Source organism: Oryzias latipes, chromosome 16 (assembly GCF_053564925.1).
Source record: "Oryzias latipes strain Hd-rR chromosome 16, Olatipes_Hd-rR_3.1".
NCBI classification, from domain to species: domain Eukaryota; kingdom Metazoa; phylum Chordata; class Actinopteri; order Beloniformes; family Adrianichthyidae; genus Oryzias; species Oryzias latipes.
This window is the reverse complement of record NC_136252.1, coordinates 33,864,870-33,881,363: the sequence shown is the minus strand read 5'-3', so window position 1 is coordinate 33,881,363 and position 16,494 is coordinate 33,864,870. Positions and strand designations below refer to the sequence as shown.

At 37.3% G+C, this 16,494-nt stretch overlaps 1 protein-coding gene across 4 annotated transcripts in view; it reads right to left on the bottom strand.

Annotated features, from left to right (window-relative positions):
* rftn1b (raftlin, lipid raft linker 1b) overlaps positions 1-16,271 on the bottom strand; it is a 263,821-nt gene extending 247,550 nt beyond the window's left edge. For 2 of the 4 annotated variants that reach the window (XM_023964740.2, XM_023964742.2), the window contains exons 1-2: positions 15,925-16,271; positions 9,910-10,049 (exon numbers count right to left, since the gene is read on the bottom strand). The gene's annotated coding sequence lies outside the window, so the exon portion shown is untranslated. The remainder of the gene's footprint in view (positions 1-9,909; positions 10,050-15,924) is intronic. The other 2 variants (XM_078933635.1, XM_078933636.1) reach the window with 2 other exon arrangements.
* Between the last annotated feature and the right edge of the window lie 223 nt (positions 16,272-16,494).

The following is a 16,494-nucleotide window of genomic DNA, read 5'->3' as shown; positions in this document are numbered from 1 at the left end:
AGTAAACTATATCCATATATTTGATCATATATTACCATTGGCACACTAAAAACATTTTTTATTAAATATGAGTTATTTTCATGAACTCTTTGCCTACTCTGAAGTAAGACAACTCGATCTCTGAGGCTCCGCCTTTCACTCTGTGTGGGTGCTGCCCATTTTATGACGCCAACCTAGAGCCGGCCTCGACAGCGTGTCTTGCGTTTCTCCCATGAAAACAAACATCCAAACTTTTGCAACGATGGATGTATCGCTGCCTTTAGCAGCTCTGGCGTTTGTTCCATCACAGACAGAATGGTGATGGCTAATGGGTTCATTTTGTGGCGAAATTCAGTCACAAAACGCAGACAACAACAACAGCTCATAAGGACCCGCTCATTTTCGTTGGTTGGGAGGGGCTGGTGCTCAGAGAGCTGTGTTTTTAGAGGAATACTCGGAAATAGATGAATGAATCAAAGTATCGCTTTGGGGTTTCTTTTCTTGAGGAATGAACATTTTAATACACTTAAATTCTCAAAAAATTGATTTAGGATGGTATAGGCTATTTAAAACTAACACACATAAATATATATGTCAAGCATGTAGTAAAACACATATAAAAGTATTAACATTTATTGTAGAAGTTTATAGTGTTAAATCATTTTTATGAATCTGTTGATCAGACAAAGAAGGACTTTAAAAAAAAAAGATCCAAATTATTTTTTTCTTACACTTCTAATGTTTTACAAATAAGTCATAAGCTGTACTGAAAAGACAATTACAAATGCTGAGTTTGGATAAAAACATGTTGAGACTACAGATTCTTCATAACTCAATATGAACTAGTGATGAGAATCGGCTACCTTACACGTAAGAAAAAAAAGGGCAGAATAGAAATACCATACATCCAATATCGTTCATCTATAGCATCTCTTGGCTTCTCATTTACAGTGGTCATCACAACTGAGTTCATTAAAAAGGGAAAACTTGGATCCACTTTCTGATGAGTTTGGGGCTCCTCTCTTTTTTTCAACTCTCAAGTTTAAAAGTTGAACTAAATACCTATTTCCCTTTCAAAAATATACATTCAAAATCAAATGTTGTTTGGGCTTGAAATTCCACATTGAATGACATTTAAACTGAACAAAGGTGGAACTTTTAATAATTATTTTCTATGTTCTTCCATAAAAACTAGAAGAAAATCGGCTTTTTTCTGTAAATATACCAAAACTATATTTAATGGAAAAACTGATACACAGATTAGATGAAAACTAATTATGTGGTCTCAATAAAGATCAAGATTTATCCTAACTTTTTTAAATAAAATGTAAGTAAAGCACAACAGATATAAAAAAGGATAATAGACAAACTTTTTAAGTCCAAACCACTGTCAAATCTCTATTCCAAATAACTTAAAAACGGCTAAAACCAGCAGGTTACAAAAGCAAGAAGTTTGAGTAGATTTTCCTCCTTACAGTGTCTAAGCTCTATCCATCACATCTGCAGCAGCTCCAAAGCGTCGCTGCTCATCTCCATCCTGCCCCCCCACCCCACACTTCCGTCTTCTTTAGCTTTTTTCCTTGTTTTTATTTATTTTTTAGCTCAACAGAAGAGACACGTCCATAAATCTCAGAGCAGCTAATGAACTGCATTTAACAATAAAATGCACTGGAAATGGAACATTTCGTTTACAACGAGATCAATGGCAGTGACAAACACCCTACTCTGGAGCGACTAGTTAGCGGGATGATGTTCCGCAGGCAATCCAATCAATCACCGCACACCAGACACCCAGATCAATCAAGTGTGGAGACACAGGAAGAAAGGAGCTTCGTGCACTCTCTTCAACAAGTATGCATGGCCTTTATTTAAATGCTCATTACTGCTGAAGGTCCACATCATCACCTTTTATTTCTCCCATTCTTCGTATATTCCTACTATACTTTCCTTTATTCTCTGCTGTGCTCCCACACTCGGCTGCTCCTCGCTCTCAGCAGTTGAGAGGAGGAGACTGATAACCATCCAGGGAGTCAAGTACTCCATCACCACCATCCCCATCTGCGACCAGACAAGTTCATAATGCCATGCATCTGCTTTCATTTATAAAGGCCTCACTTAGCCCTCACACACAGCGGCGCAGCTTCTCCAGCTCTTTAGATACGCCACCACCTCCTGCTCAAGCAAACCTCCTCACCTCTAATCCTCCTCCTCCTCCTCCAGCAAAAGAAAGAAAAACCAGAGAGCCTGACGAATGAATCATTTGCTTTTCCTGGAGATCTTCATCTCAAACCTGCGAAATTAACTGTGTCTGAAGTGTTACAACTGTGCCTTGAAAATGTCCTTTTAAATTAAAAAATACCACTATTTAATGAGAAAAATGTTGACAAAATATACACGCAGAAAGGAAAGTGGAAGTAAAATTGGAACTAAATCCATCTATTAGGGTTAAAAACTGTCTTCATGCAACTTTTTATACTTTTGGTAACTCTGTCTCATAAATCTGAAATGACTGTTTATGCAAACAGGAGAGGCGCTGCGGCCATTAGGTGGCGCACTTCTCTCACAGTACAAAGAAGAGAAGACAGCAAAGAGAGAGAAAGAAAGAGGAGAAACTTGCTGTGCCCATTATGAAGTAAATTTCCTGAAATGGTTTTTTATCATGAAAAATAAAATGCAACATCTGTTGTAAATATATTTGGATACATTAGTGTGTCCTCTGAGACAAACAAGAGAATTCACTGGCAGTGTGTGTGTTTTTGTGTGTCAGTTTGTGCACTCAAGTGGCCACACACTTCTAAGACATGAAGCAGAGAACCTAACCAATGAGTTAACTGTCCTTATTAACCAGAACTTCAACATCTAACATCTCCCTGCAAAAAGAAAAGAAAAAAAAAACAGCAAAAAGTTTCAAGAAAGAGAATATTTGAATAGCTAAAGCCACAAAGCAAGCATAACAAAATGCAAAAGTTTAGTACCACTTCAGTTCAACTGTAATTAGTCAGCCCAAAAACATCCATAAATCTGTTATAATAAGGCCATTTCAAACAGAAGTATTAGTCAAATAGGTCATAAAATGTAAAACAACTTTTTTATTCAAGAAAAAACATTTAAATTCATTTAAATGTTAAGAAATGAATCTAAATATTACACTGAAAGCACGAATGTGGGAGAAATTGCAATTTCCATTGTTCTACTCAAATCTTTTTTCACCAAAATACTAGTTAATAAAACATCACAAAACTCTAAGTTTAAATGCTGAAACAGCTAAGGCTTGTTGGGAAACGAGGCATTTTCTTTTCTGTCTCATGTTTTTGTTTTGATTTTTTAGAATGGACGGTTCTTCTGGTGAGAACAGAAAATAGTATTTTTCCCCTCATTTGTCCCTCATTTAACTTCAAAAAGAGTCCAAAGAACATTTCTTTGTAACATCTGCGAGCTGCACAGGTTTTCCTGCTTTTTAACTTGGGGTTTCTTTCAGAATTACTTTTTTCTTAACTTTCTAATTCTGGGTGCCTTTTTTGGAAAGAAAAAAAACTTTACTGAATTATACAAAGCAAACAATAAAAAATGAAGACATATTTTTTACTGCAAACAATGTGTACATAAAAAATGAAAGAATAATGAGTTGCAAACATCTACCGTGCTCCAAAATATGCACCGAGGTGTAATAAAGAACCTCAGAGCAATTCTGCCTGAGTTATTGACCCTACCGCTTCCCAGTGTTGACAGGGCCATGTTGACTGTGCATGTGCGAGTGTGTATTCAAATGTGAGGTTGTAGTTTGGAGTGTACCTACGTTCATCGTGGAAATAAATTCTGAGGCAAAATTTGAGCTTTTAAAAGTTTTTTGAACCATTATCTTTAATCATTTGTACTTAATGGAACAAATAAATCATCTGATGGAGCTTTAAATTTAGCTTTTTTGACATCTTACTGTCAAAAATATTCCAAACATGTAAATACTTACAAAATGGGTAACATTATGAGGAGTTCAATTCATGAAGAAGTTTGTATGCAACTGCCTCACCGGTCAAATACTCAAATCAGACCCTACTGGGAAAAGGACTGGATCAATATTTACATTTTTAGTCCATGAACAATATTACTTCATGAAGTGTTGAGAGTCAAAGGGTCATTATCTCAGCCACCAACATCATTGAAATAAATGAATAAATGAAACGTTTTGCTGCCAGGAAGCTGAAATTAACTAAAAGCTGAAATCAACTTCTTAAGAAGAACCTGCTCTTAATGCTAAAATAACTGGCTTTAGAGTAAATATGCAGACACTGTTGGTCCAAATTCCTAATGCAAACCATTTGCTGTTTTTTAAACTATATTTTAAAAAAAACCTGAATCTCTTTGCGTGCTTGCATTTTTTGTTGGGAATCTCATTTATAAATGTTAAATTCTGATATTTGTACAGTTTTGGCATCAGCAGATAAGGGTTAGTATATTGGTATTGATAATAAAAAGTCTACTAAACCAACCATTTTAAATACCAAAATGTCCCTTTAGCCATTAAACTCTGAAACCTTTTGGCAAAATAACATAATTCCATTTTCCTTTCATTTCAAGTTTCTTTTTCCTGATTGTGTTATGCTACTTTTTATTTATCGAGACATTTGTTATTTCATATTTGACACAAAATTCAAAACAGCTAATTTGCTAGAAACTTCAGCTTTTCTTTGTATACGTCTTACTTTTTGTAGTGTATTTGTATTTGTTTAATAAAGGGGCAATGCATACAAAAACAGTGCTCTAAAATAGAGAAACACTGTAGCCTCAGCTAACTTTCATCCTCTGTCCCGTGCTGACCATGGCCAGTCACTAAGAGACTGTAGATGAATAAAATAAATTAAATTAAATTAAAAAGTACTTTATTAACGTGAAATTGCATGAAATAAAAGGACATAAAGTTAACATAACATAGATTAAGTTTGCAGAGATATTTGTTCCTGAGTTAGTTATATTGAATTTTTTAATATACAAATAAAACTATGAGATACTGTTCTCTGAATTCTGCTCATCTGATCCCGGCTCTGATTATATTCATTGTTGCGAAAGGTTCTTACCGTCAGCAACACAACACAATTCAAATCAAAACTTTGGTGCTTTAAAAGAAATGACAGATTAACAATACACATAAGTTACTTTATAAGTAATGTTTCTCATTTGTGGTCAACTTTGTCTGTTTATAAAGATATTTTTTTAATGATTTTTGATATAAATTTGGTTTTTCGAGATATTTTTCCCCATCTATTCAACACAATTTTTTCTGTTTTCAATTTTTGTTTGTTTTTCTATATATTTTTTTTGTTTTTCCAGTTTTTTGCTCTAATTTTTCGATATATATTTCTATGGCACGGACACATTGTGGCCTATTGCAATTTTATGGAATGCAATAGGCTTCCTTAGCTGCCTTCTATTGGTAAGAAAACTCAATAATATTGGCATGCTTTGGCTCTGCTGCATTGGGGCTGTGCGTCCTTGTGACAGTGTTGTTGACAGGTGACAGGACCCTCCCACTGTGACACAGACTCCCCCAGCTGGCTGGTTCTAAAGCTAATGGTCGCCCTCAGTGGGAGCCAATGGGTCGCCAATCCCTTTGCCGTCATCATTAAGCACCGTTGGTTTAATGAAAACAGCGTTTAGGAGTGCTTGGACCTTCATGCTCCATCGCTTCATTAAGTGGAAAGCAACCTAATATGAGGAGCAACCTAGAACTCACCTCTAGAGATGAGAGTAAGAGCAAGCAAATAAGTGGAGCTTGCCCCCCCCACACACACAAACACACAGACTGTGAGAGGTTTGTCAGGAACAGGTATTCAACCACATTAGAAATCAGTAAATAAAAACTACCTTCACCCAATCAAATTCCCAGTTTATATTTATAAAAAAATGAAAAACACAAAAGGAAAAAAAGATGTAATCCTTAAATTTAACATCTCGAGAAGCTTTTTTAAGCCATCTAAACCTGAATGTCCTTATTGTAACCAAACATGCACATTTGAATTTTCAAATTCCCACATTTAATATCCACAGGAATTTCCCTTATGACCTAGTTTTCGCCTCAAGTATTGAGCTTCTCAGGAGCTGCAACCAAAGGAGACTTCTCAACCTGCCGCCCACACACCCTGAGAAGCCTGTGCCAAAATCTGCCCACAGCATGCCATCCATACTGCCATTCTGTCCATCTAAATATCCTCACCCGCCCATTCTTCCTGCCTCTTCTTTTCTCCTCTCCTGATTCCCAAGATGGCCCTGAATGTAAATAACTCTTTCCATTTAGAGCTAAACTTTAGGGTTCAGCACTGAGCTTTATGGTCAAGAAAGCAGCTGATTCTCTGTCTCTGCATCCATTACTGTCTGAAAAGACAACATGGGAGGGAGAAAAAGCAGCAGGAGCCCCTCATAATTGTAGACAGGAAAAATAATTATCTTCCGTCATCCATCATACATATGTGAGAGATGTTTGAGAGACGTTGATATGTTTTATGAGTCTGTGAGCAGTTATGAGACCACAAATTTAGCCAGAGCCCAGATATTAGTTATTAAAAAATGAAATGGTTAAAACCTGAGCAACTGGTCCTGAGAAATCGGTTTTCTGCCAGGCCAAGGCTGAATCAGAATTTTCCCCCTACCCCTCAGGATTCAGACAAGCTTAGAAGTATATAGATTATGCATCAATAACTTTCATGTTTTCTAATCAAAATCTGACTGACAGAGGGTCTTCTTTTATTCCATTCTACAACAGCTCTATGCTGCCCGTAGAGCTGCCTGCCTGTTAATCAGCTTACTGTGTTGGTGTTATTGGCCAATAAAAATAGCAAATGCTGGGCTGATAAACCGGCCGACTGATCAGCTCCTTTCCTTCTCAAAAAATTCCCAACTTTCCAACATGAGTTGGTTAGCAAAGCCAGTGTTCAGCTTGGCCTAAAAAAAAGCTAAAAGTGACACGAAAAGCTTGTTCAATGCACCACAAAAAGCAAACATGTCAATCCTGCCAAATGGATAATGAGTAATGATGAATATGAATGGAAAACTACACATTTCAAGCCTACAAGCTTCTTATGGTGAAAGAAATCTGGCTCAACTGGGAAATAGCTTTAATTTACACTATGTTTTAAATATTTTCCCTGACTGAAAAGATTTTGTCTGTTTTGTACAGTGAGATGAGAGGGATCTGCGTAGGCTTCTTGTCTGCAATGGAGAGAGATGTGAAAGAGTGGAGTGAATGAGTAGGAAGTGTGGAGTAAAAAAATAGCCTGGTCTTTGGCTTTCTCATCGAAAGTGTCGACATACTGAAGGAGGTGTGAACGGTGCTAACAGGGTGTCCAAGTCTCTGATGACTTAAATTGAGAGCAGAGTTATTACGGTGACCCATCTGAGCAATTAAAGAAAACAGTCAAGTTATCCAACAAATGATTGTGCCAGTAATATGTTTTTCCATTCTCCAAGGGTCATCAGAGAAAATTCAACCAAAAAAAAGATAAAAAGACGAGCAAATTAAATCTACTTGTATGTGACTTAAGACATGTTTGCCTTTACTACTAAGGTTAGAACGTTAGGAATGAGGGTCAACATCTATACTTCAAAGATAAACATGTTTTTAATCATCAAGACTCGCCAAATTATTTCAATTTTTTAGAAAATGCTGACAATGAGTCGTGGAATATGTCAGTTCAGAATATTTAGGTATGTAAACCCCAAATAAAAAGGATCAGATAAAGCAACACATCAGTTTCACTGGTAAAACTTTCCTTATGGTTAGTAAATGCAACAGCAAAACCTCATATTTTACATTTGCATTTGTAACAAATCTCCTGCAGTGTGATAATAACTACATAAATGGACAATGGACAAGGATTGTGTTAAGATTTTCAGGTGGGAAATAAAAATAAATAAATAAATAAAAATCAGACCTCACCATTTACTTATTTTTCTTGCAATCATTTACACACATTGGTTACATTCTTATCAGTGTTACAACTTTATAGAAATGTTTCTACTATAAAGGAAAAGCCTAGCTTTGCAATATGCATATCGCAAGAGATGGCGAAAATTGCAATAAATGATAACCTTAATTGTGCTAAAACAATCTTATGGCAGCTTGAACTTTAAAGGAACCAAATAAATCCATTTATTCATTTGACAAATAAGATGGACGCCTTCACGTTGTTGACCAATTGGATGGAGCTCCTTTATTTATTTATTTTGGAGCTCTTTTGTGTGAGATGTTGGCCTCAAATGTAAAAGGGGGTCATTTGGAGTATAATTTAAGTTATGTTGATTCTTACTTAACCCTTGTGCTATCTCAGATGACCCCCCCACTTACATTGACGTGTCCCCCCTACCATGACAAAGGTGGATAAAGGTGGAAAGATTTCATGTAATCCATGGACACCAGTGAAGATCACAAATCATAGAAGAAAAAAGGTTCAGAGCACCGTCTAGTGGGTCTAGATGACCCAACTCTCAACGTTATAGTACCTAGGATAGCACAAGGGTTAGATGTAACTGTTGCATTGAAATGGAAATGATGTTTTGGGCAGTTTTGCAATTTGTTCATGTATCGCAAGGACCATCGCAATATTGCTCACTAATATTGCATATCGCAAGCTTTCCTGATATCGTGCAGCCCAAGTTGCCATGGACCTTTCAATGAAACCAACTCCTGGTACTGGGTGTGTCGCAGAGCAGTAGCTTCCACAATGGTTACCCTAAAGGCCAACCCTGAAGAAGTCACGGTCCATGGAGTTTTTACCAGCAGTGGAGGTCTATTCACTGTAAATAAGGTGGCAAGCTGGACATTTTACTCGTGTGAGGATTACAGTTAAGCAGCCGGAGAAAGTCATTACAAGAAATTACATGAAAATTATGATGGCAATGTAGCCTCAATGACCTAGACTGTGCCAAAAAGAGGCTTCTTCTCTCCGTATATCATCGCTAAAAGCATTAATATGCTCCATACTACCATACATTTCTACTCTATTGACTCTGTTTATCTATGATTACTTATTTCTATCTCTTTCTTGATCTACATCCCTTAGCCTCCCTGAATGTGCTCATTATTTTTATGGAGGTCATGCAGTTCAAGGAACATCTTCATTAAGATCTGACTGAAAAACTTGGATGTGTCTCGCACGGGAAAACTGGACCACAGTTAAAAAGCTAGAAATGAACATTTTGAGTAAAGTTGATTTGTTTGAAATAGAGAATTACAGAGACAGGAAGGTTTTTCCTGAACAAACATTTCCAATGAGCAGAGAAACAAAGGACACAATGACTTAAGGCTTCAAGGAGCACACAGTGATTAATACAGTTTTACGTGCTCTTAACGCTCAATTTTTTCCATTTTATAACCAAATTAAACAGCAATGTAGGATATTAGGTTCCTCCTGGTCATTTCGAGCAAACTGACCAATACGTTAACGGATATTCAAACTTTTATCCTCTTAACAAATGCCTTGAATCCTGCTTGTTACCAGAATATTTCTTGGTTACCTGGATCAGGTGGTTCCAGGTTCTGATTGACTGAACACAAATATTCGGCAGTGAGCAGGATGGATATCTAGTCTATGCTAAAAACAGCTAAGGAAATGGGAGAAGACAGATGCAAAGAAAGATAGGAATCTAATGTCAGGAGGAAGAATAAAATCAAAACCCCAGACTCGGGAGGGGTGAAAAAAAGTCTACGTTTACTGATTTTCTCCAAACTAGAAATGTTGCAGAGACATCGCAGCGCCTGCTCCCATCCTAATTATTCCAATTATCATGGCGCTCTATGAAAACGTGATTAATAACACGGAGGATATTGTTGTGGCAATTAGCCATATGGTGGTGGGACTTTGCTCTGTCACGATTTTGCCATTAGCATCTACTTATGTTTGTCAGAGGCGTGTAGCCCTGACAAGCTCAAGCTCTGCTCACCTTGCACTCCCCGCTGAGAGCCGTTTGCTGGGGGTGGAGGGAGCTGGGTATTCCTTGCCTGAGCAACTTCTTTATGCGACATCCGGTTGGACTGGGGACAAAATGTCAACTGGCGCTTGGGACGACCCGTCAAACTGCTCCTGGGAAAGGAGGGCAGAGGGGAGGAAGAGTCATGTTGACTGGGGAGTTTTGAGACGTAAAAACAAAGAGCTAATGCATATTTAAGAAAGGTTTCTCTGTGCTCGGTTTAGTTCCTTCGATCATAATTAGGTGCAGATTGTGTAGAAAGCTAAATGCAAACTTGGTTATGGTCAGTCACATTAGACTATGAGCACGTCTCCAGGGTGAGCATCTCAAAAACCTCACGGTTACAACCTGTTGCTTCTCTCCAGATGGCAATAAAAATGCATAAGGACCGCTGCATCTCTGGAGGAGACTCCTTTCCTTAAAAGGGCGGCGGAGAGGACAAACAAAACCGTCAAAAGAAGAAAGAAGGTAGGAAGTGTGGCTAAGCTGAAGCTCCACGGACCGAGAAGAGACCCACAGATGTGCGGGGCGTCAAGGCTGCTGCTATGCACTTCTGAGAACTCAGGATGTGCATCTTGTTATCTAATTTATCAACTTAAGATGTGGCGTCTTGTTATGCCACAGAGGCTGCCATTTGCCTGCCGTGCGCAGTGCTTTGAGGACGTTTGACTCACATTTCAAAGAAGTGAGACTAATGAGTAGCGTTCCAAACTTACGGGGGAAGAGAATGAAACTTAAACAGTTAAGTCGGCCCCGTTAGTGGAAACTGACATTTTTAAATGCATGAAAACAAATTGAAGGCAGGTTTAGATTTTTTTTTACAGATGTCTTTGACCCTCCAGCTTGTAGAATTTTCTAATCAGTTAAAAAAAGATAAATAAAACGTTAAAATATTTAGGATTGTAATCACAGTTTTGTTCATTTGGAGCTCACAAATGCGCTTGACATTAGTCAAATAGTGTAGAATCCATTTTTAGCTAAATAAATAGGAGCAAAAAGGAAACTCAATCACAGAAATAGGAAATAATTGTCATTAGAGCTAAGATCTAGTTAACATTTTTAGAGACTGATGCCAATAACATATCAGTAAAAGGTCATTTTATAAATACAGTAAAAATAGAATAGAAACAAGACGTCCACAACAGCTGCAGTAAGCAAATGCCGCTGCTTAAAGCTATAAATACTATATAGAGCAACTGTTCAGAAAAGAAATCAAAGTTGTAGAACTCCTTTTTTCAAATGAACTTTCAATCTAACATTTTTGTCACATAGTTATTCTTAATTCTTTACATCCTATCTTTACAATAATATTTTAAAAACCAAGAAAGCTAGCAAAACATGATAAAAAGCTTTAGTTCTTTAGAAATAATTTGTCTTTTACTGGTCCAAATAATGTGCCGCAAACATTTTTGATATCAGAAGTTTTTAATTGGAGTAAATTTAATAGTAAATTTGAAATCAGTAAAACCTAAAGATGGAACAAATTTCCATCGTTGACACACGAGGACTCGGCTAGTAGTAACTCTGACGCCCACGGCCTTTACAGCCCTCGTCAAGAGAATCTTGACTAACTTTGTTTTATCTTATTGCTTTGAGTGACTAGAACTTTAACTGATCCCACAGCAGAGAAATGGATTTGTTACCAAAGCTCAAAAAACAGAAAATAACAGATCAATCACACGAAAATACAATTAAAAACACAGGTGTCCAACATCTATGAGGACATGTAGAGCCTACTAGCTGACTGATTCTATTATATAATCAATTATTTATTACATAGTTGGTTAAAAGCAGAAGTATATTGTAATAAAACTTAGGATGGATGCATAACCAACAGCTGGGAGAGTTCACGAGTGAGGATGTGGAGACAGTGTCCCTCAGACCTTCTTCGTTCTGCTGCTGAAGAACCGCAAAAAAACCTCAATGATTATTCTTTTCTGTTTTAGCAGCACATAGGTGCACTATGTTAATTGCACACAAACTCACACTGTGGGTTTGTGATGCACAATGTGACACACAAAAGTCAGGTTTTTGCCAAAAACAGACAAATTCAGTTATTCGGGTACAGTATGGAGAAACTTGTTCAATACCAGTCTATTATGTTTGGGCTTTTGAGTTTAATATCAACAAGACCAGAAAATGTGTGTGAAAATAACGATTGCTTACTTAAAAAATTGTTTTAAATATTTTCAGACACTCATGGAGACAATCTGTACTGAGTTTAAGATGAAACACCAAAAATCCTGCAAAGAGCCTGGTTCCGTTTGTCAGGGTTAATTTTAAGGAAAAAAAACATGAACAATTTTATATATATATATATATATATATATATATATATATATATATATATATATATATATATATATATATATATATATATATATATATATATATATATATATATATATATACACACTATCTTGTCTAACTTGTCCAGTTGGTAAAAGGTTTTAGGTCTTCTACATTTTGAACATTTTTGAAAAAGCATCTTTAAAAAAACAACAACAGTGTTTTGTTTTGCTCAAGTTTGCTTGCATGCTTAACCAGATTGCTCATCAATAATGTTGTTTTCCTGTCTCTTCGAAGTTAGATTTTTTTTTCAATATATAAATGAAAACCTTTTTTTACCAATCCAAAGTGCAAAAACAAAAGCGTTTTCCCAAAAGATTGTACTTTAGCCACTCTGCTCAGCTCCTTTCATTTATTCTCACTGCCACAGCGGAGGACCAAAGTTTGCAAAATAAAGTACAACATTTTGTGTTGCACTAAAGTTTAAACTTGCGGTCTCTTCTTAGCTACTTAGCAGCCTATTTAAGATGCAGCACGAGCCCAAAGAGCGAAGCTGCCTCCTCCAAGCACAGAAGAAAAGGAGTGAGGAAGGGCTTCCTGACAGCAGCATGGATGGCCACATTAGCTCAGGGCTTTAATGTGGGCTGAGGAGTACAGCTGAAGAAGAGGGATATGGGACTTTTCATAGCCATAATTAAAACAGAAAGATAGATTCAGTAATTGAATGAAAAATCAGGATCTGAGCAACATCTGTGCCAAACACATAAATCATTTCAACGAGAAGCTTGAAATGCTATAAAAACCTGTGTGACTAGGAGTCAGGGAGCCTGTCAAATACATCTCAGGGCAGCGTGGATGACAAGATAAACACATTAGACCTGACATCTTAATTCACTATTTCATATAAACAGGGATCAAACAGAGAGGGAGAGAGGCTGAGCATATGGCCAGAATTGCTTTATAGAAGGTTTTAAGAGCAGAGAAATTCTTAAGAAGTCATATGTTGGTTTAACTAATACAAATGCAAAACAACAACTGTGAGGAGACAAGGATGACCGGGGACAAGCAGCCTTTTTGCACTTAAACACGACGGCACCAACTTTTTTTGAGCAAAATCCAATCAAAAACAAATGCAAAGGTCACTATTGTCTGCAACATTTCCTTTTTTTGCAGGTGCAACAAACACAAGCGATTACAACATAAACCACAAACCGTCAAATCTGGGTCAAAACTCAAAGTACTTATCGTGGAAACGCAGCAGAGCGAAGCGAGACATCTGTGCTGTGATGCTTTGTCCACAAACTGATTTTTTTCTGGATTACATGCATTATTTCACATCAGATAAGAACAGACTTTAAACTTTTATGTCACTTAAGAATAGCATTGATTTTCCTCTGTGAGGTTCACTCACGTATTTTGTCATTGGATTTGATACTTCGTGCAAAAAAAGTGATCAAAAGGGACCATCCAACGTTGCAGTCACTGCAGCACATCTCTGCAAAACCAGCAAAAAGTACACAAAATGGTGCTTTGGTTTTCTGACCCCTACTTTGGGTTACAAACTTTGCATGCACTATTCAACTAATGATAGTCAAAATCTGTGATTTTCAACCTCTTTTCTTAACTTCTGTTGGATAAATTTCAAGCTCAACATTACTCCCACACCAAAAAAAGGCCACTGTGTGTGTGTGACACTGTCAAAACACAAAGGTAGCTCAAAATGTCCTACAGAGAGACAACATACACATTTTTGTTTCAAATAAACATAGAAAAAACGTTTTGCACATTAAAACAATTAAATACTAAACTAAGAAACTAAATAAATCAAGAAACGTTTTTGGTTGTAAAAGAAATACAGCACAGTTTTATGTTTAATTTATTTTGAAAACTAAATTGGAAAATAACTAAAAGAGCACTAATAAACATTGTGTTTTTTGTGTTTTTCCCTGTTCATGTGGCATTATTCTGATGATGGAGGACATGTATAACGAAGTTTAAGATTAAAATTGCATTTCTGAGTATTTCTTTATTTAAATGGTTGTAAATCAGGAGCAGATAAAAAAATGTGATGAGCTGTAAGTTAGCAGGAAAGAGTGCAAACAAGAAGATGATGGGAAATGAGGGAAGGCTTACTCTGTGCCAACCGTCCCACTCAAAACTCAGAGGTGAATTTCTAACGCAGGGGTCGGGAACCTATGGCTCGCGAGCCATATATGGCTCTTTTGATGGTCACATGTGGCTCGCAGACAAATCTTTAATTATAGTTTTTTTTTTTCATTAGACCAGTCCTTCCTGGGCGCGATGCGATGCCAGAGGCGCGCAGTAGTAGCAGTGCTTAGAGAGAGAAATCTGCGCCAGCGCTATCAGTTACTATTATCTATTATTTCACAGAGTTTGTACCAGCTGGAAACCTGTGAATTGACGTGCCTAAAACTACGCGCTCCCGTCTCTGAGAAAGAGCGCGCAGATGCGGGGACGGGATATGTGAGGAAGAAAGCAGAGGGTGGGGTGAATCGCGCAGGGATTGTAAAAACGTAAAACCCGCTTCCCGTCACTCACTGCAGCGTGTGAGTGTGTGTTTGGCTCCCCGTCTGCATGTGAGCAATCTGTCTCACATCTACAGAACATTCAGACCTACGATCACGTTTAAAGTCTCAACGCCTGAACGAAGCAGAAACTCACCACGTATCAACCAGACTAGACCATCAGCAAAACTACCACGAGAAATACTCATCATTTATTAGCAACAGAATAACAATGTTATTAAAAAGAATCCACAGACTTATTGTACTTTAAAAATGTTGAAATTAAATCAAATGCACACATTCATTTGTATATTTAGTTTTAAACAAATTGTCGCAGACTGAGTTGGATGGCTGTTGGGCCGCGTTAAAAGTTCTGGAGTTCATTGAACGCGTCAAGCAGAGATCTGATTGGCCCTCAGTTCTGTCGCTCAGCCTGTTGTTAGGTAGTTTGGACCAATGGGGTTCAGCTGTGGGCCGAATAAGGGAAATGGGAGGGCTGCAGCGGGAGCAGGGGAATATAAAGTTGGGAGAAGCGCTCTCGTCTCGGCGAGAGAGATTTAGGAGTTGCTGAATGAATTGAACGGCGTTTGTTGCGGTCTGCAGTAATCGGAATAAAGAACTTTAAAAGAGGTTAAGTCTCCGTGCCTCAGTGTGGGGAAGGGACACTACATTATTGTATGGCTCTTTGGAAATTACATTTCAAAATGTGGCATTTATGGCTCTCTTGGCCAAAAAGGTTCCCGACCCTTGTTCTAACGCCTGCTGCTCTGCAGAAACTCTATCCTTCAAAACCACACAGGATTTTCAATTTTGCCTTAAAATGATTGCAACTGCAAATAAAATGTTTGCCAAATTATTTGAAGAAATTACTGTTGAAATTGTTATTGTTTTGGCCAAAACTAATAATGCTCTAATGCTGAAAATGGATGAGGCTGGCTGAGATTTTAAGACGTACCATTGAAAAGCACTCAGCAGTCATACTTCATGCTTTAAAAACAAAACAAAAAACATTTTCTCCACAATCTGCTTTAACAAGCAACAGAGTCCTTTGCTGTGTTTTTGAACTTGAAAGTTTCGTGGCGCTGTTGCAGTCACCAATCAAGACTCAGCAAACATTCATCGTTTCAATCATGTTTGAAATCAAAATGAACGTGTTTATGACACTAATCTTTACCTTTCAATGACGTTTCGCCGGTCATCGTTAGGTTTCCCATATTGATTAAAGGAAAAATCCAAATCCATAAACTCCGGTTCCTCCGAGTCCTACTTGTGTGTTTCGCAGCTGCTAGCAGCTAGCTCCCGCTGCTAGCAGCTGTAGCTGATCCGTTTTAGCTAACTTCGCCAGAACTGGTTTGAAGCTAAAATGTATGAAAATAAGAAGTTTTTAAAGAATTACATGCTACCTGGCTTTATCTTGCTTGTCCAAACACTGCTTTAGCAGCAGATTTCACGAATCAAAGGACTACTTCGTGCCTCCATATTTTTACTAGCTAGAGGGGGAAAAGTGCGCCATTCTTTACAACTTCCGGTTTAGAAATTAAAAGCTTGTGAATTAAGACATCCTGCCTATTTGAATATTTTTTTAAAAAAAGCATTCAAGCAATCAATTAAATTTTTTTGAATGTATTAATACATTACTTATTTCAAATTACTCTAAAATAGCTAATGGTGCATTTAAGGTGACAAGAAATTAGTTTCGTCAAATCAAACAATGTTTCATCTGAAAGGATTCTCAGAAAAAATA